This window comes from Rattus norvegicus, chromosome 14, assembly GCF_021556685.1.
Source record: "Rattus norvegicus strain SHRSP/BbbUtx chromosome 14, alternate assembly SHRSP_T2T, whole genome shotgun sequence".
Classification (NCBI taxonomy): domain Eukaryota; kingdom Metazoa; phylum Chordata; class Mammalia; order Rodentia; family Muridae; genus Rattus; species Rattus norvegicus.
The window spans coordinates 104,251,548-104,278,164 of NC_141547.1; the positions used below are offsets into that span (position 1 = coordinate 104,251,548).

Consider the following 26,617-nt stretch of genomic DNA (forward strand, 5'->3'; position numbering starts at 1 on the left):
GAGAATATGTAATTGTGTTCAGGATAGATCACTTCTAAGGTTTCTTTATTCTTATCAGCCCTCTCTCTTTCTCCTCTTTAAACACTTTCACCGGGGTGACCACCTATAATCTCAACTACTCTGGAAGCTGAGACAGGAAGATTTGAGTTCAAGCCACCCTAAACCTGAGATGGTCTCAAAATAAAATGTAAAGAGCAGATACAAGTAACTGGACATAGGTCCAGTCTCCAGCACCAAAAAGAACAATAGCAAGCAAGGAAAACCAAAACGAACCACTTATAAAAAAGAAGGCCATTTATTAATCTCATACATGGAGGGCTGACTGAGTAGATAGATGGACATGTGATTAGAGATATTTATTTCATAGACACATATCTGTACATATACATAGTTGACACATGGTAAGTGATGACTAAAATCCCCTTTATCTGTGTACCAGACTGTCCATCTTGAGCAGTGGATACTAACCATAATACCAGAACCCATATGCAGTATTTTCCTAGACTTGTATGATAAAGTTTAACTTGTAAATTAAGCATAAGAGACTAACCATAGCTTACCATAAATCTTAACATCAGCAATATCATTTTCCCCCCGATTTAGTCCACTCTTTCACTCCTGCAGCTAAACAGAACGCTTCCCAGTTTCGCTGGCCGTGTGTGAATCACAGGCAAGGCTGCTTTTGCTGCTGGGCTATTATTAGCTGAGATGAGGAGCACTGGAGAACAGTTCCTGCACTACTGAGACAGTAGATCGGGTGACACAATAGAGGCTGCCAGTAACTGACTAATGTGAGTTTCATGCATACTGCACAGACATTCTAGACAAAGCATTGAGTCATGTCCCAGGTGGGATGGTGCTGTATCCGACAGAGATGGGGTCAAACTTCACCACGCTGCTCAGAACAGAGAGCAATTTAAAACCGGCATTGGTTCTGGAATCTTCCTTCAAACATATTGGTGACACTCTTGACCTCAGTAACTAACTGACATTATAGAAAATTATAACATGGGTAAGGAGGACTGCTGTATATGTAATGTATAGCTCTTGTGCAGTCTTATATATCTAATGTACATTTTATATACATTTAGCATGCACATGCATGTATATACGTGTATGTGTATATGTATATAATGTACATATAGCAGCTTACACACATGTGGGGTTGGGGGAGCCTAGAAGGAGAGGGGTGCTACGTACTAAGTCATGAATACCCAAAGCAGAGCTGGAAATGACCCCAGTCCCCAGACACGTCCCACTCGGTGTTTACGTGAGTGGCTGGTGCTCTTCCAGCACACTTATGAGCAAGTGCACAGAAGCACGTTAAATTGTCTCCATGACCTCTGCAGACGTTTGATGACTACCTGCAGCTCTGTCCCCTTCCTTCACTCATTTGTCTTCTCGGGATTTTACTGACGCTTCATAAAGATGATGACTGAGCGTTGAAAGTGATTTCATATTGTCACCCGCAGTAAGGATGCAACTAAAAATGTCCACGGTCAAGATGCTCGGGAAGTAGCAGACTTCTACAAGGAAAGAGAGCTGTCCCTAGGAAGGATCGCTAAGATTTAAAGTTAACCCACAGTCATACTTCTGCTATCAGGCTGAAGGTTACACGGAACTACCAAGCCTGTAGCCATTTGTATCCTTGTGCAGGAACGCACTTCAACCACAGCTTAAAAAGACAAAAGAGACACGGAACACTTGATTCTGTTAACCCATCTTCATTGGAAAAGTTAAGATCTCGACTTGCACAAAGTGCACTATCCCTGCCCTCCGTCTGCAGTTTTATACGAGATAAAGACAATGAGGTATCCTGGAGGCTCCCCTTCCTGACTGAGGCTCACAGGTCAAACTGGGATTTACCAAGTAGATCTCGGCATGGGGGTAGGTTTGCTTGTTTTAATACAAGTGCAGGTATTTCTCACATATTCATAAACTATGTGGCTCTCGTCCAATTTCGAAGCCACTACAAACATTAAGCCATTTTACCACTTGAAACAAAAACAAAATTTCCTCTTCATTTGCCAGAGTATCCCTTTCCGATCTCTCTTGTCTTCTTCCAGACTCATCAGTGAGCCCGACAGACACTGTGATATTAATGTACTAAAATCTGTTTTTGTTTTGATATTATCTTTTTAAAAACTCTGACGTGTCATGAATTTCAACATATTAACAGTAAAGATACATAGTATAGGAAAGACATGAAAATATAATGCTCTGGCAGCCAATATTATAAATTACTAAAATGTGTCACTAAACCTGAGATCATATATATCATATATATCACACACACACATATATATATGTGTGTGTCTGTATATATGTGTGTGTGTATATATATGTGTGTGTATGCATATATATGTGTGTGTGTGCATGTGTGTTATATATATGTGTGTGTATGTGTACATATATATTATATATATATATATATTACCTAGAAGGTAAATTTATTAAGGATTGGTTATTTGCCTGAACCTGACCGTTAAATATAAGTTGAATCATTTTAAAATTCTGGATTCAAACAGCACATGTCTTTCTTAAAGAAGAAAAAGGAAAAGGTAGAATTTTAAAAGAAAAGTGCAATTACTTGGCGTTTACTGTTCAATCCCCTCAGTTCTAATCTTCCTGGAAGCAATGGTGAGGTAGTTTGTGGACATGCTGCAGTCCGTAGTATACTTGTGTGCAGAAAATCAAACATGAGAACTGATCACATGCTCCCAGCTGGAGACTGTGTAGGCCTCGTTCCGGAAGCAGCAAGCATTATCATTTAGCGCTCCCACAGCGGGAGGAAAAATGGTGGCACAGAGGAGAACCAGCACATCAGACGCACTCCAGGGTTCCCGTGCCCTGGATTGTTGCTCTCCCAAATGTAAGTCTTTAAATTGTAAGTACGAAAAGAACACACAGAACCATCAGTCAGAACAACAACAACAGAACAGGATGGAGAACTGGGATCGCAGGGGGAAGGTTAATGAAAACATGAGGGAAATGCCTTCATTAGGTTAGTAAATATTAGAAAGCTTGACATAGACTTTAAAGTGTCCTTGAGTCCTAAGCACACACAATAAACACACACACACAAGAGTGTATCCCATGTCCACACACATGCTGGTGCAAATATGCACAAGCATATATTGCATATTGAGACACACATACTTTTGCACACACACACACACACACACACACACACACACATCCCATATCTACACACAGGCACACACATAGAACACACACAGAAGCATGCATCCCATATCCACAAACATGCTCCTGCAAAAACACACACACACACACACACGCGCGCGCATATGCTCATATATTCTCACACACACATGTGCACATACATGAGGCCCTGAATATTTACTTTAGTTCAGATATAGCAGCTTTTATTTTTCTTGGAAACTAGGCTGATTTATCTCACTGTTGATCACAAACAAGTTACTCCTTGGTAACTAAATGTAAGTGCATGCAAGAATAGCTCATTGATGAGACTTCTGTCTTACAAGCCTATATTTATCAAATATAATATATATTAATGCACATTAAGATAATGGAAAGTTGAAGACATATGAACTGTGGCACCTTTTATTTTTCCTTTTCCAGAGTAGAAATCACCTTCAAACCCTATTATTTCATTCAATTTCTTCATAGAAAACTATAATAAGGTGTTAATTTTAACTTCCACAAGTCTCAATTTTCAGGTTATTTATTATTTAATATAATAATACTATCATTATTTTCTGAAAAAATATTACATCAGTAGGTTTATTTTACCAGAAAAGCAGAATTCATAGGAGCAGTGTAATTTTAGAAAGCAGGGATTTCTGCAGAAATAATTGTTATTTCATGTCCCTGGCAGTCGTCCTCAATGCCTTTAGTGACTGATGATCAGCCCCTGCCTCCAGGGTCTGCCAGTGCACAGTACAGTCTTCTCCTTCACGCATCTGCTTTACCTACCTTGCTGCTCCTGTGGATATCCGTTAGACACAGACTAAAGAGCCTTCCCTAGTCATGAACGATTTGATGTTTCCAATGCTCTGTGCATTGAGAAACACTTCTCAGATGCCATGGCTGAGCAAGGAGGGACCGTGGCTCAGTTCATGCACTCATGTATAAAGCCCCTAGGATTAGAACGAGGTCATCCTTAGCCCCAGCATTGCTCTTATATCTCACAGTAAATTTCTGATGTGTTTTGCTTATGGTTTGTCACAAATACAAAAACTGAGTAGCAAGGGTATCAATTAGGCATTAATATCGTTAAACAACATTTAGATGCTACGTCTGCCTTCTAAGGTACAGCTTTGAGCTCCACGAAAGCCCCCTACCCAGAATTATGTGAGTTGTTGTGACTATATGTGCATGGGTATATATAAGGACCTACTGTTATAAATATGATATATCATATATATATGAATATATATATGAATATATATATATCAGTCTTTTAAAAAATTACAAATTTCCTTAAGTAGAAAACTAGATAAATCCCTGGCCAAAATAAGAAGGAACAAACAGAATGTGTGCATTTCCTCTTTAAGCAGGGAATCAGATCAGCCTACAAGATGTTTCCCTGAAATACTGGCCTCAAATGAGTCCATTCAGCCATGGCAAGAAAAGGTTTCCAGCCAAAACATTTAATTAGTGCCCAATTAAGACAGCCAGAATGATGTGAAGTCCGGGCTCTGGCCGTGTGCTTGCCTCAGGATGGGTAAGCAGCTTAAGTGACTCTAGTCTAACTAAAAGCTGTCAACTGTCAAACTGTCACTGGGCCATATGGGTCAGGCGGCATCTCTCTAAAGAATTCGACTTGTCCACTCCTCAGGGAAAACACCTTTAACTCTGCCGGGTTGACAAATAACCAACAGCGCCTCAAAGCATAAAGGAATTGAAGTTGTGGCCCTGTTAAGGAGGAGCTGGGTCCTGTCCCCTTTACTGGCACCCTGTAGACACAGAAAAGGCTCCAAAGTCTTCACATGGCAGCCACCAGCCCTCTACTGGCCTGGCCCCTTCTCTTGCCTCTCCCTTCCTTTTGATCCTTGGGTACTACTGAACAGCTTGGTGATCTGTCTATAAGCACACGGTCTCTCTGAACTCTGCTAACATGGTACCTCTGCCAACAGTACCATGCTTGCTTCTCACTCCGCCCAGCCAATAACTCCTCACTCAAACTCAACTCTTACGTTAAACATAAAAATCAGCTTAGCCGAAATAACTCATCTACTCCTTCCCTGTACTTGATCTCAGGCGGGCAGGGGTTGGTGTCTCCTGACCCAGGCTTCCTAAGCCCCTGGGGGCAATCTTAATGTCCTTCAACTTGTTCAGAGTTCCTTTCTTGATTCTATAGAACATAATAGAAGTGGGGAGGTGCCATCATCATCCTAAGGGCCAACCAATTAGGCACGAAACAACCCAATTAAAACAGGTCTCTTCCGATGTTTATTACTTTTTGTCTTTAAATATACCTTTGAGGTAAACAAATATCAGATTGGACAGATTTGCCTATGTGCGTACCCTACACTGTCAGGACACAGATGATTCCTCCCTTCTCTGCAGCACCCCCTGCGCCCCAACCACTGGGGACAGCGCACGAATAGTTGTAACAAGGATAAACAGTCACTGATCAGGATCAGCCCAAGAACTGTCAAGTAGAGAAGTGTGCTGCAAGTAAGGTCAAAGGTCTTTAAAATAAGGCACCACTTGTTTGGGATGTGAGGCAGGGCTTCTCTGTGTGACAGCCCCGGCTGTCCTGGAACTCACTTTGTGAGCCAGGCTGCCTTGAACTCAGAGAGATAAGTCCGCCTCTGCCTCCTGAGTGCTGGAATTAAAGACATGCACGACCACAACACATAGCACTATTTCTTTTTTAATGTCTGTATAGTTAGCCATTTTATCCCATGTCCTACCTGGTGGAAACAGTGGACATGTGTGTGACATCTCTCTACCTCTCAGGTTTCTAAGAGCCAGAATTATTCCTTGACATATTGTTTTTCTAAGTGAGAACTAGCCTTATCGCTAAATACCTGAGCAGGAATTCAACTTACTAGCTCATTTCATGTTGATTTGTTTATATTTAACCAGTTTTTTAAACATCTCATGAAGAGAAAAGCAACTCCTAAGGAAAGAATGTTCATTACCCTAAGCCCCAGAGTGAACCTTAGTCATTTGATGGAAGAATCTCAAAAACAAAGCAAAACAAAGGACGCACATGAAATTGCCATCTCTTTACCCATATCCACCATTGATCAGACTCCCCAAAACTCATAAATGAGGCTGTAGATACTACAGCAGTTAAAATACGAATTATTATAACGTGTTGGATGGAATCATTGGGAACAAATCTAGAAATATCTTTTTTTTTTTTCTGGCTAAAATGACAAGAATCGCAAACGTTCAAACTGAATAACAACACTGGGGTATTTTAATAGGTGTTTCTCCTAGAAGTTACTTTGCTATGTAATAACAGGCTGGTCACATCCCATTGAAAGAAAGAAGGAGAATGTTTAAAACATAACCGAGACTTCCTATATACAGTTTCAAGTCTCTTAACTACCAAATCCCGTCTTTGCTTCCTTCCCAAGGGGCCATGGGAAGGAATGCTCCAGCTGTTTTCACCTTGACATGTGTGTCAATTGAATGGTCAATCAAGACGAAGAAGGGCTCTCCAGATGTCTCTAAAACTACAAAAGGTAGCCTTGCCCGGGCCATAGTGGTAACAACCGACAAGAGCTGCCATCTGTGATGTAGGCCTTCGCATGTATTCCACTTTTTCTGCAAGGGCAGGAGGAGGCAGAGCATGAAGGTTTTCTCTGCCCCCCATCATTTGCTGGGGTGTTTATGAGCCTTTTCAAAAAGCCACTAAAAATGTTATGTGATAGGATAAGTCTTCTTAACCCCATTTCACTAGCTCCTCCCCTTCTTTTGCTTAACTTAGCTTAGCTCTCTCATTGAGAAGAGGGTATTTGGTAAGAGTCCGGAGAGATATATAGATGTATAAATATAGATAGATAGATAGATAGATAGATAGATAGATAGATAGATAGATATTATTTATAGATAGATAGATAGATATTATTTATAGATAGATAGATAGATAGATAGATAGATAGATAGATAGATATTATTTATAGATAGAGACATAGACAGAAATGTACTCATTGTAAAATATAGGAAGTCAGAAAACAAGATAGTGAAAATTTCAATGTGTGTGTGCATGTACATGTGTGCATGTTACATGTACTTGTGTGCACATCTACTGGTATATGGTGTTTATATCTGTGTGTTTGTGGCCTGTGTGTATGTGGCTTTCATGTGTGTTTTGGTGGCATGTGTCTATGTGTGTGTGCTTGTGTGTATGTAACTTTGTGTGCCTATATATATAGTTTGAGAGAGGAGAACAAACCGTGAGAGGGCAGCAGAGACAGCCAAAAAGAAACAGAGAAAGACAAAGATAGCTTTGTGCACAAATTCAGCAAAAGCAAGCTACCTGGTAGCTCACCTCAAAAAATGTGGGCTGCATGATCTAATGGCACAAGAGCCTACCACTGCCACTTAACTATAGAAATAAATTTACATGGAATGTATTAAGAAAGAACTCTGAAGAAAAATCTCTATGCTAATAAGAGAGGGAAAGATGTCCCTTGATGTCCCTCTGAAGTCCATGGACTGATAATTACCTTCTTGGAAAGAGAAAAACCATATGTGACAAATAAGACTCACACTCACAGGAGCCAACTTGGCCAGGGTCTAAGAAGAACGAGGGAAACATGCATAGCTAGAGGGAACTCCTGACAGAATAATGCACCTGAACAATGACTGTAATAGATCTTGTGGTTACATGGGATCCACAATTCTGATTCACATGTCTCTGCTGGACTCAGAAAACGATACCCTGAGATATGCCATGTTGTTCTGCAGTGTCAAGGCCACATACACAGAACGACTTTCTCTGATGCTCCCTCTTTATCCACAGATCATATTGACCAAAGAGACACAGCAGTTTTCAATCTTCCCTCTGAAATCACATTAGCCAAAGATTAAATTCATCACAGGGGAAGAGTGGGGGTTCTGTCCCAGGCTGCCATCTGTCCTGCAAGCCCTTTCATCTTCCCTGAAGTTCATTACGTCACGCGTGCACCACCAAAATTGCCAACAGGCCAATTTCCTCTCCTAATAAAGGGTATTTAGGCCTGAGTCATAGCCACAACTTTTCTCCTTCCCTCTATTTGTCAGTTGATGTTAGAAGACTCCACTACTGAACAATGAGAGGAAACGTCTGAATTTTCCTGTACCTTCAAGGGCTGACCTGATCACAGAATCAAGAGAATTGTCATAAATATATATGTATGTATGTATGTATTTTGCATGTGTGTATATTGTCATATATATCATATATGTGTATATATCATATGTATAAATATCATATACCATATATATGATATGCAGGTATGTATAAACATAAATATATAAATATATGTATATATGTGTGCACACACATTTATATACCTACACATATAAATTTACATACACATATATATTAAACAAAGGAAATCAAGCACCAAGTTTGCTATCAATGCATAAATCACAAGTCAAGGGCAGTGTACAGAGTTCTTGGCTAACATGCAGTACTCTGGTTCAGTCTCCAGTACTGCATAAACCTGACACAGTGGAATAAACCTATAATACTGACCTTGGAGAGGGGGGGATAGGTAGATTAGAAGTGCAAAGTCATCCTCACTCAGCTGTATAGCAAGATCAAAGTACGCACACATACACACACACACACACACACACACACACACACACACACACACACACACTGTGATAAGTCTAGGAAAACAAACCAAATATGCATCCCTAGGTAATAATGACTGCCAGACCTAGGGACTGTATGCATTTTTTACAAAATGATGAAAATGGCTAAAAATGTAAAAATATTCTAGACAATAAAATCTTTAAAATCAAATTCTGTCAAATAAAAATTAAAAATTGAAGTTGAACGACACCAAGATTATTTTAAGTGACCTGAGAATGACGTTTTCTGTATATTAATAGAGACTATAGACATTACATATTCACATAGAGAAGCAAAGGTATAAATAACAGTCATGAAAAATGGAGGGAATAAATTTCTACTTTGCAAGGTAATCAGATAGACATATATAAAAGAACAATGACACTTTTAAAATCAAGTCTTATATTGCAGAAATTATAATTTTAAATATATATATGTATATATATATATGTATATATATATAATTCTACACATAAAGTTCCAGAAGCAAGAAAAAAAGTAAACACTTTATCAGCCATGTAGATAACAGACAGCATGAAGTGGTCTGCAGGACACTTATAATGTTCAGTTACCCAAAATTACCTTGTGTGATTTGTAAAAATGAAGAGAATTAGACAGAATATCTCCACTCCTCTCAATGAATGCTAAGTATTAGTAAAATATTTTGTAAAAGAAGAAAGTGTTACCAGTCCTATCCAATCTTCCTAAAAGTCCACATTTATCCTTTGCTAAGGTACTTAAGAAAGACGCTCAACACCAAAACCAATAACAGCATCTTAGATTATAGAGAAAGGGATCAGGAAGAACTCATATGTGGCCAGTGTGTTTAAAATCTTGAGAAAGATCCTAAGAAATAGCTCTTCAAATCCTAAGGAAACGGGCAGCAGTAAGGGATCCTGGCTGGGAGGTAGATGACGCTAAGTCTGCTTCACAAGAGTGAATTGATTTTAAAGTAAAATGTTTAAATTTCAAGAAAGCCAGGCATGGTGGTATACTCCTTTAATCCCTACACTCAGGAGGCAGAGGCAGGGGGATTGAGGCCAGCCTGATCTGGTAAGTAAGTCCAAGACAGCCAAAGCTCCGTTCGTTACACAGAGAAAACATGTCGGAAAAAAAAGTGTCAAGAACAGCTTAAAAATTGAATAAAAACACTTCTATTCACAGCTATGAAATCATAATTCCACATTGGATTCCCAACTCCCTCAAGGCATTAGGCATCACTGAACCTGTGATGTCTACATGAATAGACCTGTGTGGCAGGGCCTTCTCTACCAACTGTCCTTGTCTTTGTATGACTTGGGCCCTAGAATCGAACTGACAGAGAATGAAGGAAAACAGACACAGCGCTGGATTGAGGTAGATAGGTAGCAATAGGTAAGTGTGAGTACCCTGGAAATTCAGCCTGTCTCTTGTTTATGTACAGCACAAGTACTGCATTTACCTATGGGACCTTCTCTCTGTTTATGTGTAGAGACGAGTCTCTTCACTAGCCTAGAGCTCACCAATTTGTTTAGGCTTGCTAGTCAGCAGGACCCAGGGGCTCACTCGTTTCTGCCTTCCAGCTGGGACAACAAGGCATACCACCACCCTTGGTTTTGCTTTTTGTTTGTTTGTTGTTGTTCTGTTTTTCGCGGATTTTGAGGCTGGAGTTCAAGTCTCTGCCTTGCACGAAGAGCTTTTTACTGAGCCATCTCCCCAGCCCAAATGCAGCTCCTGTTTTAAGGTGCTGGTCATATCCTTTCCCGTGCCTGAAACTTGTTCCCTTAAGTCCACTCTACTGAGCTATTTACTGCCCCTGACCTTATGTGGACATTCTCTTCCACCAGCGTCCCTTCTGCAGCAATCAGCATCGTATTGCATGACTGGTGATAAGATCAAGCCTCAATAAATACTGGTGGCCTTGATAGAGATGCATGGAGATGAATTAAGTTAATAATTACCTGGCAGGTACTCTGAAATCTCCGTGGCAAAGGTGTCATTTCTTTTGCTCTTTTGAACATGTCCTCTGGAAAAAGCTCTAAGGAAGTGTAGCTAAAAGCTCTCCTCTACCAGGATGCCAAAACAAAATTGTCCCTGTCCCTGAACTAGAAAGGAACTCTTTGGAAGCAACATGTCCACACACTGGCCTCAAAACAAATATAAAAATTTAACAACCCAAAATCTGTGTCTAATAGATGAGTAGATTGTGGTTGAGCTTTGACAAAGGGTGTGCCAAGCTCCACCAAGGTTAGACTCCACAGTGCAGGTCCCTATGGACTAGAGGAAAGAGAAAGAAGACACAGTCGATGTTGGAATTGGCTACTAAATGCATCTGATCAAACTCCTGCAAATAGGTGTGGCTGCAAGTGGGCAATAATGCTGAAATCCACAGGACACAGAATAGATAAGGGACAAGGACGTACAGAGGGGAAGCTGGCATAGGAGCAGAGTGCACAGAGGAATGCTTTCAAGGGGACACCAGAGCACTAACCCTTTGCAGCTTCCAAGGTGAGGTTCAGTTTTGCAGTTACACATGTGCACACGGGCTCTGTCACCGCAGACCCAAAGAAAGACTGGCCTTCTCTAACTGTGCATCAACATTCCCCTCCTTTCCTTATAGGCTAATTACCATGGGCAGTTTTGCTATAATAACAGGGACCTCATACAGTTAACGCTGTCATTTCACTTTTAAGCTAGTTTTTGTTGTTGTTTTTTTCTATTTTGTACTCATGCCCAGATTCAAAGTGATGGCTTCATAATAATAAATTAATAATTAAGGAACCCAAGAAAAGATCCAAAAGATATGCCAAGAAGGGTTATAAGCTTGGCTCCATCTCTCTCTTTTGAGTGAGAGACAGAAAATAGGTTTGGATTTGCCTGCCTGGATGGCTGGAAGGCAGTGACAGACATCCAATTACAAAGCTCAGGGGGCATTTTCTCTTGCCACCGGTGGAAGCCAGGTTGCCTGGCATTCACACATTAAAACACTTATTTTTCTTCCCAGACATTAAGTGATAGAGTCTTGTTACCATAGCCCTTCCAAGAGCTTCAGTATATATATATTTTCGCACTGAACTTGGTTTAGTGCGAGGATTGAGAGGCCTGTGGAGAATTCCTGAACTCCTCTATGTCTAACACCCTAGAGAGCTGTGATTCTGAGCCTTTCAGACTTGCTCTCAGCTTTGAGGACATGACCAGTGACTAGGCGGCACAGTGGACTATCGGTGCTGACCACAAACAACCGGACACTGACTGCTGCCTTGGGTTCGTGACATGCATTGATTTCCATTGAGAGAAAGCATTCAATCCTGCCCTCCCTTGCTCCCTGTGCAGACAGCAGAGTGCAGGCTGCCCCTGCATTGTGTAAGCGGGGCAGAGGCTCAGCAGGCTCACATGTCTCGTCTTATTCACACAGCTGGTACACTTTCACGCTGGTACTGGAACCTGAAGACCCCGAGTCATGTGGACACACGGAAATTACGGGGCTGAGGCCTAGAGAGCACGAAGCTCAGAAACTTCCTGAAAGATATGGGACAGAGATAAAACCCCAAACCAGAAAGGGAGTTAGCAAATATCAAAGGCCAGCTCCCTCATTTTGAAGATATGGTCTAGTTTGAATGAATGACTGACCTAAACTTACCCATCAAACACACATAAAGAACACTCCCAGTCCAGTGTGGTCTTTTACTTCCAATGACCTCCTTCTATTTAGTGTGGTTTAAATAAAACAAAACAAAACAAAAAACCCTCAAAGGCATTCCGGACCAAAAGTCAGAGAGACAGGTTAGAATTCATTTATGCTGACCAAGTAAATTGGAGGTTTGATCAAACACAGAATGAAACTCGGCACCACATGTAACTAGAGACAGCTACTAACAGGGAAAGCCTAGAGAGGGCTGGGAGGGAGGAGGGCACCACATCCAGAATTAGCAGGTTTCCATTTGCCTCCCTGAGTTCTCCTATGGAATGTCTGGAAGCCCCACAAGGGGTTAGCGGCTTCAAAACTCACTTAGACACTACCTGTCCCATCTCATTGGTAAGGAGAGGTTGGATAAAATAAGCAGTGGTGGTACACAGTGGTGTTCACAGCACCTGGCGGTAAGGAATCAGAATCGCTTTGCTGTGGTTTGTGTCCTGCTCTTTCACTTGACCTCTGAAGGGCCTTTGTTAGCTGTCTAGCCTGAGAGTGAGAGGCTGGCTGTATGTCATCACATCCTGTAGGACCTGGATTCTCCTTTTTCAGGCAAGCATCTTAACTGAGACAGTGAGATTCAATGGGTACTATATCCAGAACGTGGCACTAATACTGAAGAACAATATCTAACATACTACATAGTCGTCTATAAATATGAGTCATATAAGAAATTGTTATTTATACATGACCAAGGAAATTTGAGAATGCTCAACTTCTTATAAGATACAGATATTAGTAATCCAGCAAGATCCAAACACACAAAAGAAATAATTGGATTCACAAGTTAAGAGTTTATCAATGTATCTCTAATATTGCCCTATTATAAAAAAATACATAAATATTTGGGTTCCAATAGAGTAGACAAGTCCTTAACGATGCGAGATTCAATTTGCTTACATCAGCTAGCTACAATGAATCCTGGTAACCAGCAGACACAATGCCTGATCTTGCAAGGTTTTCGTTTTTACTTCTTACTTCACCTGTATGAGTATTTAGCCTCCACGTATGTCTTTGAACCATGTGTGTTCTTGGTGCCTTCAAATATGTGAAGAGAGCATCAAGTCCCTTGGGAATGGATTTACAGTTGCAAATGGCCACGTGAGTGCTGGAAGTTGAACCCAGACCCTTTAGAAAAATGGCCATTGCTGCTAATGTTTTGGTCACTTCTTGAAATCCTCAATCTTACTTTAAACGATGAACTAAGAATTAAGTGGTTGTATTTCCTATGAGCTAGATGGCAAATGGTTAGTCTTCCTGACTGGTCAGCCAGTGATTAAAAGGGAAGGAAATCTAGAGGATGCCTCTGTTCCTCCCTCTCAGGTCTGTAAACTGCAATGCAGGACATCCTTGCCCTGGAACCTGTGCCAACATCAGGTTGCAACTGTAAACACTACCTGGGTAGGAAACTACACTTCTTAAGGCATTCAAGAACACTTCGTGAAAATACCACACCAACTTCGCATACCGCAAACCCAGTAGCAGGGAGGTCTCCTGGATCCCTCCTAACTTCTGTTCTTCCCTGTGGAAGCGCCCAGAGTGGAGGAGGACTTTATATGTTCCCTTAAACAGCTCCAATGATCCATATGTACATGAGAGGTAGTTTCCCGTCCCCAGAGTAAAGGCATTGCAGCATGGCTCAACACACACACTCATAGCTTACACTCAAGGCTGAGCAACCAGGCCATGCCTAGTCTCCCCCAGCTTGGTACAAACAGAAACACACCGACTGCACCAATCATCAAACAACACAAAAATAGAGACACAACTCTTTCTTTGAGTCTTTCTTTCCCCATGAAGTCTCCTATGTCACATAAAACTTGTATTAAATAAACAGATGCTTTTCTCTCTGTGAAATAGTCTGTGATTTTTTTATAGGCTCCTCAACTATGAACTTTTAACATGCAAGTTGATTCCACCTGTTCTGTGACCATAATCAGAGGAACATATACTATTAACATTCAAAAACACTTAAGGTGACGATTATTGGACATGCACACACACACACACACACACAAACCACAAATGAGGCTACATTTTCCTTATGTGTATGTGCACATGTATAAGAGGCTACACTTGCCTATGTGTATGTGCTTGTAAGAGGCTACACCGCCCTGTGTGTGTGTGTATGTGTGTAAGAAGCTACAGTTGTCTATGTGTATGCGTATATATGTGTAAACCTATGTAAGAGGCTATCCTTACCCGAGTGGGTGGGTGTGAGAGGTCAGAAATCCACATCAAGGTATGTTATTCAATCGTTTCCCCACATTATTGTGAGACAACATCTCTCTGGACAAAATCTTAGCCCATCTTCTGGATGAAGCTGTGCAGCCCTGGGATCTGCCTGTCTGTTTCCTCCCTAGCTCTGCCCAGCACTGGCGTTACTGAATCTAATGTGGTGCTGGAGCTCTAACCTTAGGTATGGAGGCTTTCATATCAAGGGCCTTACCACCTGATCCGTCTACGGCTCCCAGCTGTTTTCTCTTTCTGGCTGAGGCTAGCCTGGAACTCATCCTCCTCCTGTCTCAGAGGCCTACACCCCCAAGCGCCCAGTGCTGGAGTTACAGGAAGGAACTACCACACATAGTTTTAAGGTTAATTCATTGTTCTGTCTATGTGGTTTTGAAAATGTCTGAAATAAGATCCAGAGAGAGTTCATTAAAAAAGCAAAAAGCAAAAATAAATTTAATGATGATCAAAATTATAAGAGTGAATGAGTATATTTAAGGGGGAAAAAACCTTTGCAATTAAGTATTTGGAGTCAAAGGAATTATATTACCTTTCAGTTAGCCAGACAAAGCAGTTAATCAGAGTCACATACTCCTGGTCCTTTTCAGTTACTGACAATTTTGGAAAATTTAATATCAATATACATTGGAGTTTGTCACAAAGATAATATGAGGTTGCTATAAAATGTATTATGTAGAGAATTTTGAAGGAATGTGGAGATTGCTAATTGAGCTAAAAGCAAAGAGGCCGTGATTATGTTGAGCACGGCTTGTTTCAGAAGTAGCCAAGAGTTATAAAAAAAAATGGCTGCTATGCCCGTGATTAACCTTCAGTCCTTGATCATGGCTGGACCAGGAAATGGGAAAGATGTACCACAGTAGAAAAACAGCAACTCCCATCTCAATTTTTTTAATCCAAGTGGCCAATTGCTGGTTGTCATTGCATTAATCTAATTATAACTCTCTCCTATTGAATTTAAAAATACATGAAATGACTGGGAAAAAATAGCAACGTGTAAAAAAAAATCAAAGGCTTCTCTAGTTAATGCTGCATTCAAAGGTAATTACTTAACACAGGCAAAGCTGAACCGTACAACCTACAATTCCGAAACTTTCTATGGGCCATTTTTCTTCTCTTTTAAATAAAAGAAATTCCTTTCATTTTGTCAAGAAAACTTTTTCTCTACCTCACTACTGCCTGACAAGGGAACAGATGGCAATTTAAGGGGAGAATTTATGAGAGCCACAATCTTAATGTTGCATAAAGGAAAGAAAAAGACTCACATCAAAACCACTGACAAATGTACTCGCTAATATTAATGCACTCCCCATTCATCCAATATGCTTCCTAATTGCTTTTCTGTACATAATAATGTGGCACCTGCTGCTCAACATTGCAAACGCATCAGGATTTCTCCAAAGTCAAACAGCTCTGCAACTGGCCCTCTCCCGGTGATAAATGCGGACCACTGTATCACGCACAGTTCCTGTCAGTGGCATAATTAAAATTTTATACTTACAGAAAAAGATAGTAAACAATCAGTTCTTAAATGGATTCACAAGAGGAACTCTTGTTACAGCCAACTTCATAATTAGCATGCATCATGTGCTGCTAACACATCCATGACAAGAGGAGGAAAGAATTAGGAACTTGAGTCGGTCCCTTTAATGCGACGTTAAAGTACAAGAAACACAGCCTACTACGACTGTACCACAGCACTGTGGCTTTCCCCTCACAGTAACACACAGTGTGCCCCATATAACTAGTCTGTTTATATAAGTGACAGAGTATGAGGTTACATTAGGATGCAGAAAACTTGTATGCTCCTCAACCAGTAAAAGCATGACCTGGCCTTCTAGGTATTAGATGTTACAGGGAGACAGGAGGTACAGCTTGCTAGCCAAGTGCAGCCCTCAGGTTGTACTGGTAAAACTTTGCAAGTTGAAAGTGGGTTTACCTTTTTAAATACTTGAGAGAAAAATAATATCTCATTACAAGCGAAAGTGCTATGAAATTCAAATGTGTCCACAAATAAAGTTTTATTGGGATGCACTCGTGCTCATCCATTTATGCATGGTCTGTGGCTGCCTTCTTGCTACAAGGGCATAAGTTGAGAAGCTACATTACACACAGTGTAGCTGGCATGGCTTAAAATATTTACTATTGGTTTCTGTACAGAAAGAGTTTGCTGACCCCTGATCTAAAGCATTTGTCGTCTACAAATCTATGTCATTGGAATGTGTAGTTATTTATATGTGTGTGCACACCTAAACGATTAGCGATCAATGAGATAAAAGCAGGGTTAACGTGGGCTTGTGTCTATGTGGGTTCACATGTATAAGAGAAAGGTTAAAAATTATAATTTGAAGTATAATTAAATATTGATGTCTGAATTGTGATAAAAATCTAATTATATTAATTAACTAGGTGGGCTTTTATCTTGGCTATAATTAAATCTAGCAAATGTAGTCCTTGGCTTTTGTATCTAAACACTGTATATTTCTTACGTCTATGAAGAGTCTGTTTTGATTTTAAAAAGAAAAAAAAGAAACTACGGCAAAATAATAGTAATTTACTTTCATCTCTCATTCAAAGTTCAATTCATGAGAGATTCAGGAAAACCACCACCACTTTTTAAAGCCATCACTGTGCTTTTAAAAAGTTAGGTGCTAACATTGCTTAGAACTACAAACACAATCAACATTCAGAAATGCAAACACAAATATACAATCCTAAGTGTATGACAAGGGCAGACAGATTATGGCAGCCATTGCCTCAGGGTCATGCCACAGGTTAGCAATGGAAGAAACCAGGTAAAGATTACACAAGGCCTTTACCAACTAACTGCATAATTTCCAGTAATTAATGAATGAGTAACTATTCTATTTTTCCTTTTTTGCTGTTGTTTCTGTTGTGCTGTTGTTGTTGTTGTTGTTGTTGTTGTTGTTGGGAGACAGGATCTCTCTGTGGTACCCTTGGCTGTCTTGAACTCAGATCCCCCTGCCTCTGTCTCCTGAGTGCTGAGATTTAAGGTGTGCACCCTCCACGACCAGGCTTTATTTTTATTTTTAAAAGACATGCTTTTGTTTTTTTAAAAAAAAAATGTATGTGTACGTAAGTGCATGCCGGGTATGTGCAGATGCCCATGGAGGTCAGAGCAGTTGGGGATCTGGAGTCCCAAGCCCTTGTGAGATGGTGCCAGGAAGTGACCTCGTGTCCTCTACAACAGCAGCAAAAGCTCTAAAATGCTGAGGGCTCTCCTTGTGAAGCCCCAGTCATTGGTGTAACAAGAAAAAAAGCCCTCAAATGACGTGAGAACAGGGAGCTTCTGTAGTCCTTAGTCCTCAGAAACACTGACAAAGAAATATACATAAATGAGAAGATTTCTGCAGTCTCCAGTCACCAAAGACTGGTCCAGTGGGCAAAGCACCCAGCTGCCTGGCTCACTGTTTTGCTTTAAGTGGATTGTCCAAGGCTCTGTTTCAGTGAGTTTGACCTGGGGTTAAGGCCTGGCCACTCTTCCCTTACCCTGGTGTCTTCTTACTTTCCCTGGTCACAGTCCCATTGGCTAGACCAATTCCTTTCCGGCACAATTATCATCTTTTACCTGGAGGCTTCTCTCTTACTTTTGCTTCACCGGGAATGCACGCCCCTTAAGATGTAGTGCCTTTTTAAAACTGCCATTCCTTTGAGCAAATAGTATTAATTCCAACACTTTTTTAAGAGAGGGGGAGAACTATGTGTGAATATAAATGAAGCAACAAATTCCACAACTAAAGATCTCGGGAGATTAAGGTCTAAATCAGAGGCACAGATGCAGATAAAATAATTGTATCATGAATGAGAATGTTACACACTAAACTTCTAGAAAAAGCAGCCCCCACCCCCTTTTTCGAAGATAAAACTGCATAAAAATTGCTGCTGTGGGTGAAGAAATAAAGTATGTTTTTAGTTTTCATGACTGGGAGAAGATGAGATTCATTTTTATACCAGTTCCACAAAGGCTGGCTAGCAACCTGCTTAGAATACAATAGACAGGATTTAAATTTTCTGGGCCTTTACATGGTTCGCTCATTTGCATGCTAGGCCCCAGAATGCTCTTCTCTCTCTCTGCCATTTCACAGAATCACTGCGATCTGAGTGCTGGGAGCAAACTGCAAGGTTCAAGGGTGCTTGTGAGTTCAGCTCAAAGCTCTTTTATCAGTGTGTTCGCCAGGGAAAATGTAGTCCCTTTCCCACCTCATTGGGCAACTTTTCCTTTGAGGGGCAGCTTCAAATATCTCCTCCCCAGAAACACCTCCTCAGCCCAGAAAGGGCTCCCGATGCCTCCACAAACTCGCCATGGGGACTACTAATGAAGAGATGAAATTAGTGTTGCCCTGGAAGGATTTTTGAAAAAAGGCTCACTCCATCCGTTTGCACCCTGGTGTCATTTTCTCAAATTTCTTCATTTAAAAGATTACACGTGGCTGTTATTCAAGCTCGTAGGAAACTCCAACGGAGACACTGAAGACAGAAAAAAAGAAAGCTATCCACACTTTACATTCAAATTCATTTCGGGATGATTAAACTATATGGAAATGTCCCAAATATTCAGGTCAGTGATTAATAATTGAAAAGAAGAGAAAGAATAAACTTAAGACATTTAGTAGCTCGAATAGAAAATACGAATCCAATCGAATGACTGCAGTCGGGTTTTAATGCCTAGACAACACATTCTCATCATAAAAAGACATACTGTATATAACGAGAAATGTTCCCTCATTGCAACATTAAGATCTTAGACAGGATGCTCGACAAAATAATAAAAGGACTAAATTCATCAACAGATTTAAAACTGCAGGTTATCCTCCTCACTGAGAGACAAGTGCTCCTAGGAACTAGAAGGAAAAGGGATGGCGTTCCTATGTAAATAAGAGGGCGTGGTGCTGGAGTGGGGCTTTCTCACAGCAGGAAATGTTTTATTGTAATGCAAATGCATTTGATTGCCCCCACCCCCAAATCCCCTGTCACTGTGTTCCTGTCTGAAGGATCATCACGGTATTTGCAGTTCTATTAAGCACCATTTTATATTAGACTAATTTACGTAACCTGCCTAATAGGAATCGGAAATGTTACAGTTATTTTACTGGATCCAATTAGTATTTCATTGTTTTAGCCTGAACACAATATTGTACAATAGTCCTCAATACTCAGCTAAATGGGATAGGATGTACTCCACATAATACAATAAATGGAAGCATATGTTTTGAGCTAATTAAAATGCAGTTAAAACCTGCCTGAACTGAAACCAACTGCATCCTTTAATATCTGGTGAGTGACTATTTTTTTAATCTAATAATGAAATGTCATATCAGGGTGAACTTAAGGAAGGAAAAAATATCAAAAGTTAAGTACTGAAAATAAGTGGACTAAATTACTAGCGGATTGTTTCCTGGAAAGGCATTTCTCTTCGTACCTGTCACACAGCAACGGAGAGTGAGTTCCTCTCCAGCTAGATACACAAATTCAAAAAAAAAAAAAGAAAAATGTGTAAACATCATTGGTATAAATATCTCCAACGAGGCTAGTGTGAGGCTTTAAGCATTACAACAAATAAAAATAGTTTATCACATTTTTTAACATCTGTTTATTTTTATGAAATATATCAAGTACGTTCTGTGTACCAGAAATACTATATTTAGCGAAAATGCTGCACATCAAAAAAAAAAAGTTTTTCAACAAGGATATTGCAAATGTGGCAAAAATAGCAACATCAGTTGATATGAAGTTGGCATGAAGAAAAGTGATCTGTTCCATCAAATTGTGGAGACAATGATAGCAAGCACCAAGCCCTGCACTCTTAGCAGCACAAGCCCCTCCCGGATGTCTTCAGACAGCAGGAAGGTACTTCTGCTTTAAGTTCAGAACGTTCTTATGGAATTCATTTGCATTATTGCGAGGACGCCTCCCTCCTCTGGGAGTGACAGGCACTGCCCTGCTGAAATACAAGTAGGGACTCTCTTACCCAAGCCAAGAAGATTTCTTCCTTAGTTTTATATCTTCAACACCCGTTTCAGTGAACAGAAATCAGAACTCACGGGATTGCCAAAACACAACTTTCAGAAAAAAAAAAAAAAAAAGAAAGAAAAGAAAATACATATGAGAAGGTTTGTGAGCGGTAACGGATTTGCAAAATTTGAATTCTTAGCAAAATATCAAATGCGCTATTTTTCTGGGAAGAAAAATTCCTATTTTCCACACTTGATATTTGTACAAAACATCACTGACGTGAGCTCTTCAACTCACTTGGTTTTCAGCTGTGGTGTAATGATGGCTGTACTTTCATGTCATTGCTTTTAACTTTGCTATTAACCCCGTAACAGCCGGCATCAAATACAATCGCCCGTGATATAATGAGCTTGTCTATTGCTAGCAATTACAGAAGTGAGTTTGATAAGTTCTCGGAGTACAAGAGAAGAGTGCCTTCCCCCTGACAATAAATTAAAGGTGACACTCTAATTTAAAATTGCCTACAATCATATATAAGAGTTAACAACAAAAAAAAATACTGTGATTGAAAGCACGGCTCACAGTTTGCCAAGTTTGACTACAACCGTCTCGCATTTGTTTATGATACCTGCCACCTCATTTATTATTTAAACTCTTCTTGTGCTTTTCTGAATTATGGAGTACGTTTGTGATAATCATACTTATGACTCTGAAAGCTCGAGTCCTGAATGCTATATATTTTGCTTTCCTTGTCAATAAATATATTTGAACAGAAGCCAGGTAACCAAGCCATAATATTCCATAAAGTAAGATACCAACAGAACTGCGTGCTTTGAGGAAAACACCAGACCAGGCTTTGCTTAGATAGTCTTGGTAACCACATAAACACTACCTCTCCACCAGCAAAACCCAGGCATGCTGAGGAACTATTTTTTCCTCGATTAATATTTTAAATATATAAGTTGTATAATCTGGAGAATATGTTATGAATCATAAAGAAATAGAATTCAGGCAGCAGCTCAGACATCCAGGAGCTTGGGCTTGATTTGTCAATGTTAAAACACCCAATGAAAATTGTCTAAGGGGTCTCTGAGACACATCACGGTAGGATCCCTCTCAACACAAACAAAGCAATTATGGAAACTTCTTTGGAAACCATGAATCCTATGTCATATTAAAGAGAACAGGGTAATTTAAAAAAAAGTTAGAAATGAACTTGGGCTCGCAGTAGAAACTTAAAATGTCCCCATGCTGTTATCGTTACCCATTCTGAATACTTTTAAAGAACGACAATGCTTTCCTAGGGTCAAGCTAGGACTCTACCCATGAGCAACATCCCCAGCCCGTAAGCAGTATTTCTTAAAATATAAACTGTGGCATCTTCCAATAGTATATTTTCCGTGGAGTAAACGATGATCAAATGCTCCCTAAAACCTTTTGGAATGCGAGAAGGTGGAAGTCATCTTACACAGTCTATACAAATAAAAATCACAGTAAAGCATGCTGGCTTGTGGGACATTGACCAATCTTACCATCCCCTCCTCTTCTGTAACCAATATCTATTACTGGGTTTGAAGACACAAACTGGCACAGATTCAAAGTACTTAGGCAGATCAGCCCTAAAAGAAATTAAACTTGTTGACAGGCAAGAATTTGAACTGAAGTGGAAATTGCAAAATGTAGCAATTAACCATCACTTTCACTACACTGGGGATATTCTAAAATGTGACACCTTGCCATAGTGAGTATTTTCCGTAGGAGAAGTTGAGAGGCAATACACATATGAAATCCTTTCTGACCTTCTCCTGCCCTTTCCCCTGAAGTCAGGAAGGTTCTGAGGAAGGTCCCTGTAACAGTGTTAGAGCAGCGGTCAAAGCTCATTGAGAGAACCCTACTTCCTTTTGGACAAGCAACTAGAAACAGTATTGCCACTGGCCTGGGTACAGACCTGACAATCCAACTGAGTGGGCCAGTCACCTGGCTAAGGGATCGGCCTCCAGAAGGCACATCTGCCATAAGCCACACTACAGAAACAGCAGAAAGAATTGTCCTTCTAACCAGGCAACGCGCCTGTTCTTCCTAGCATCCTCATTCTCCATAGTCACAGCAGAGCTGTCTTGGAATTCTGATAGGTCAGCCCCCTGAGTCCTGATGTGAAGAGGTAACTTGTCCTTTGTCTTCGCTTCCTTTTCTGTTGGAGTCAGACCAGAGACTAAATTCAGATCCAGACCTGCTTTTTCTGATACTCGGGGTTTTCCTGAACCCCTGAGCCCCTTTGCCGTGTTTATCCCTTCCCGTGTTAGCCCTCCGTGACTAACTCAAATGACGTACATAGCTTGCTCTTCCTCTGGACGGATGTTAGATTTACAGTTTGTCTGCTGTGGATTTTTTTTTTTAGCTCCAATAAAATTGTCCTTGAGCTTTCTTCTGGGCTTGTGCTTAAATTCTTTTACTAATGAAATCAAGAACCCCAACAGGTAAATCTTATTTCTATGGTAACACTGGAGTGACTCCCCAAACTTCGCAGTAATAGTAAGTCATAAGACCTTTATGTTGGGGGTGACTTTTTATCCTGAAAGGAATGGAGCACCCCTTTCTCTGAAGATGTGGGGTCACAGACACTCCAAGCAGACAGGTGTGCTTCCCCGGATGATCAGGGCAACATCGCCTGTCTGTACTCTCTACCCATGAAACATGTTACAACACCGTCAACTGTGGCATAGACCTTCGGTTCCTTCTGAAGATTCCCTTAAAATTGAAATAAATGTATATGCTATTCTCTTGTTACTCCGCCTTTGTTACAGGAACCTTAGCTAAATGAAAGCTAAACCAGTGAGTGGGAAAATATATAGTGCTCCCTTTTAACATCCAACTCGCATATCAGTGGGTGGAGGCAGAGCTGAAAACATTATTTCTCACAGTTTTAATTACCAGAAATGTTCCACTCCTCTTATAAAAAAAAAAACCTTCAAATCTGTAGCCAACAAGGAAAGGCCATAGTCACCAAGCATTATGGAGGAAAGTGTATGCCATCTAATGGTGAAAAATGCTTCAGTGTAGAAAGCACGGTTGTGTCACGCGTCCCACGTCTCCACAGACTGCTGAGTTCTGCTAGTGCTTCGGGGTGGTCAAGAATAGTAGTGAGTCTTCAGCAAATATTGCTTAGATATTTCTCCAACTAGGGCTAAAATCAAACCCCAGCCTCAGCACTCAGTGTTCAACTCTTTCTGCCTTAGCTGTAAGCTGCTAAGGCAAAGGATTCCTTTAAACAATGTGGATCATTGATGGCTCAGATGCTCTACATAGACAGACTTGGAACGACCACCTGCAAAGTTCTGTTGGATGCACACGGTCACAGATACTTGCGTTTGGAACAACAGAAAGAGGAAGAGGGGATCTATAGCACTAAAGAGGGAGAGGGTGTTAGTGAGAATGGGCTGTCCTCATGAATTGAATACCACAAAGAATCTTAGATCAACATAGACTACGGTTGTGTAGTCTACCTCAGAATTACATGTCAGAATGGCCCTTCTTTTAATTAATTTATAGTTTTGATATTAATTATCAAGATTAATAATGATACCATCGATAACCATATTTTACAAAAGAAAAACACCTATAAATGTTTTGGAAACAAGAAAAATCTCATACTGTTAAACTATTTTATATATTACATGATTGAATTATCTGCAGAGCAGTAAGCCATTAATCTGAAGTCAGCATCATACAAATTTTGCTTTTACCTCTGACTCATAAAATCATAAGGAACTTTCCTTCAATGACCAGGCCATCAAATGGGCCAGGCCACTTTACCTTTGTTCTGGATAAGGATTTGTGGGCTGATGACAAGGTGCTAATGAGGAACTAATGTCCCCACATCTGGCAAACTGCCAAACTCAGGATGAGAGGATCAGAACATTTATCTGAATTAGCTCCGTACAGAGGAGGGAGGGGCCAGGAGACAGCCAACTCCAGATTGAAAAACTTAACTACACAGGACTTCATGTCCCATTCCAAAGGTAAGGGCTATTTCAAGACAATTCTGTACTTTTCCTAGGTGGCATGGGTGATCCTCATATTGATACACATGTCTTGATTCTCCCTTGGTGTAAATTAGTGAGAATTAGCAAGTCCCAAAGCTGTCCCACCTCATCAAAGTACAGATATAATCACAACGAGGAGGCAGGTAGCACTTTGCATCTATGGTACATTCATCCATCATGAATAGAAATCATCATGAATATAAAGTCAGGCAGTCTATACCAGTGTCTAGGCAGAACCATTCTTGCATCCAAAATTTAAGACATTTGTTTTCTAATTTTGTCATCAAACATTCATGTCATGTGTCTTTAGCGGGGGAGCTTTTCCTGGTGGTGGGAGGGCTCAAGCAAAATAGAACAAAGGTGCTTTACCACCACTAAGTGAATAACAGTTTGTCCCTGCCACATTTAAAACCATGTGGCTATCCCAGTATAGGCTTTAATTTATATTAAAAAAAACAAAAAAACAAAAAAAGAAGGGTACTAGAGTAAATGTGGGCATTTAGATTAAAGAACCAAATAAACATGTCCCTCGCAATTTTCTGGTTCTTAAATCAATCAAACAGAAACACAGATACAAAGCTGGTGTAACACAACTTGTAATCTTCACACTGAAGGGTTGAGGCAGGAGCACTGAGAGCTCCAGATCAGCCTAGGCTACACCATGAAGACCCTGTCTCCAAAAGGACAACAACAAAACCCCAAACAAAGATATGTGACACATAAAAATAAACATTATTAACAGAGTGAAGCATAATTGTAGGTGTATAGCAGGAAGTTACATCACTTTCTTCTTATTATAAGGAGTTTAGTCATCTATAAAGACATCAGGATTTGTACTTACGTATTTAAGGTATTTTGTTTATATGAGTTTATAGTTTCGTGTATATGGATTTGAAAACTAAAGAACATGACACATTCTCTCTGCACCCCCTTTCCCGGTCATGGGCAGGCCAATGCTCCAGCTCCATAATCTGTACCACAGGACCTGTCACCATGCCTTCTAACTACAGTGCTGCGTTCCAACCTTGACGGATTATTCTCCAGACGGCAGCCACTGAGATCTTGGAAAAATAAACAAGAAATCCAACTGTATGCCACCCTTGCATGAGGTGCCCCAGCACTGTCCCCACATCCATCTTTCCCTAGAACACACCCTTTTCTTTCATCGAGTCTCAACTCCGTTCAAGCTCTCAGTCTCAAACCTTCAAAGCTGCGGTTTAGTATGCCTGAAACATTATTCTCAGAGGCAGACACTCTGTCCCCTTTTCTTCATTCGAATCCCAGTTTGACTGTCCTTCAAAGAGATCTCCCCTGTCCTCCTGGTCAGGCCTACTTCTCCTAGTAGTTCTTTGCTCGGTTCCCTGTTTCTCTCCACACCACTACATCACGCCATGTAATCCCCTCAGAGTAATTTTACTTTTGCTTTTTTGTTTGTTTGTTTCTTTACTAGGACTACATTAACATAAGTCTTCCTTAGTGATATATTACCCCTAGGCTTCCTGGCATAGAGCCTGTATTCAGTGGGTACTCAATAACTATTCATAAAAAAAATAAATATAAGATATTGAATAAGGCCTAAAATACTCCTGGTGGTAAATTTTAAATCGAGAACAGACAACAGAAACTGTCTTCTTACTGCTGCTTTGCTGGTGGGTTTTCTTGTTTTACTTTGTTTCTGCAGTACTAAGGCTTGCACCTAGAACCTCATGCACTGTAGACAAAGATAGCCTTTTTACTTTACGTTTCTAAGATCTGTCTCACTAAGTTGTCCAGGGAGACTTGAGTGCTCCCTGTAGCTCAGGCAGGTCTAAACTGGACCAGTTTTCTGCCACAGGTTCCCACATTGCTGAGATTATACAGGCCAAAGCCACCAGACCTGATGGGACATTTCTT

General features: G+C 40.4%; 1 protein-coding gene across 4 annotated transcripts in view; it reads right to left on the bottom strand.

Annotated features, from left to right (window-relative positions):
* LOC100909672 (uncharacterized) overlaps window positions 1-26,617 on the bottom strand; it is a 550,676-nt gene that overhangs the window by 425,618 nt on the left and 98,441 nt on the right. The window lies entirely within an intron of this gene.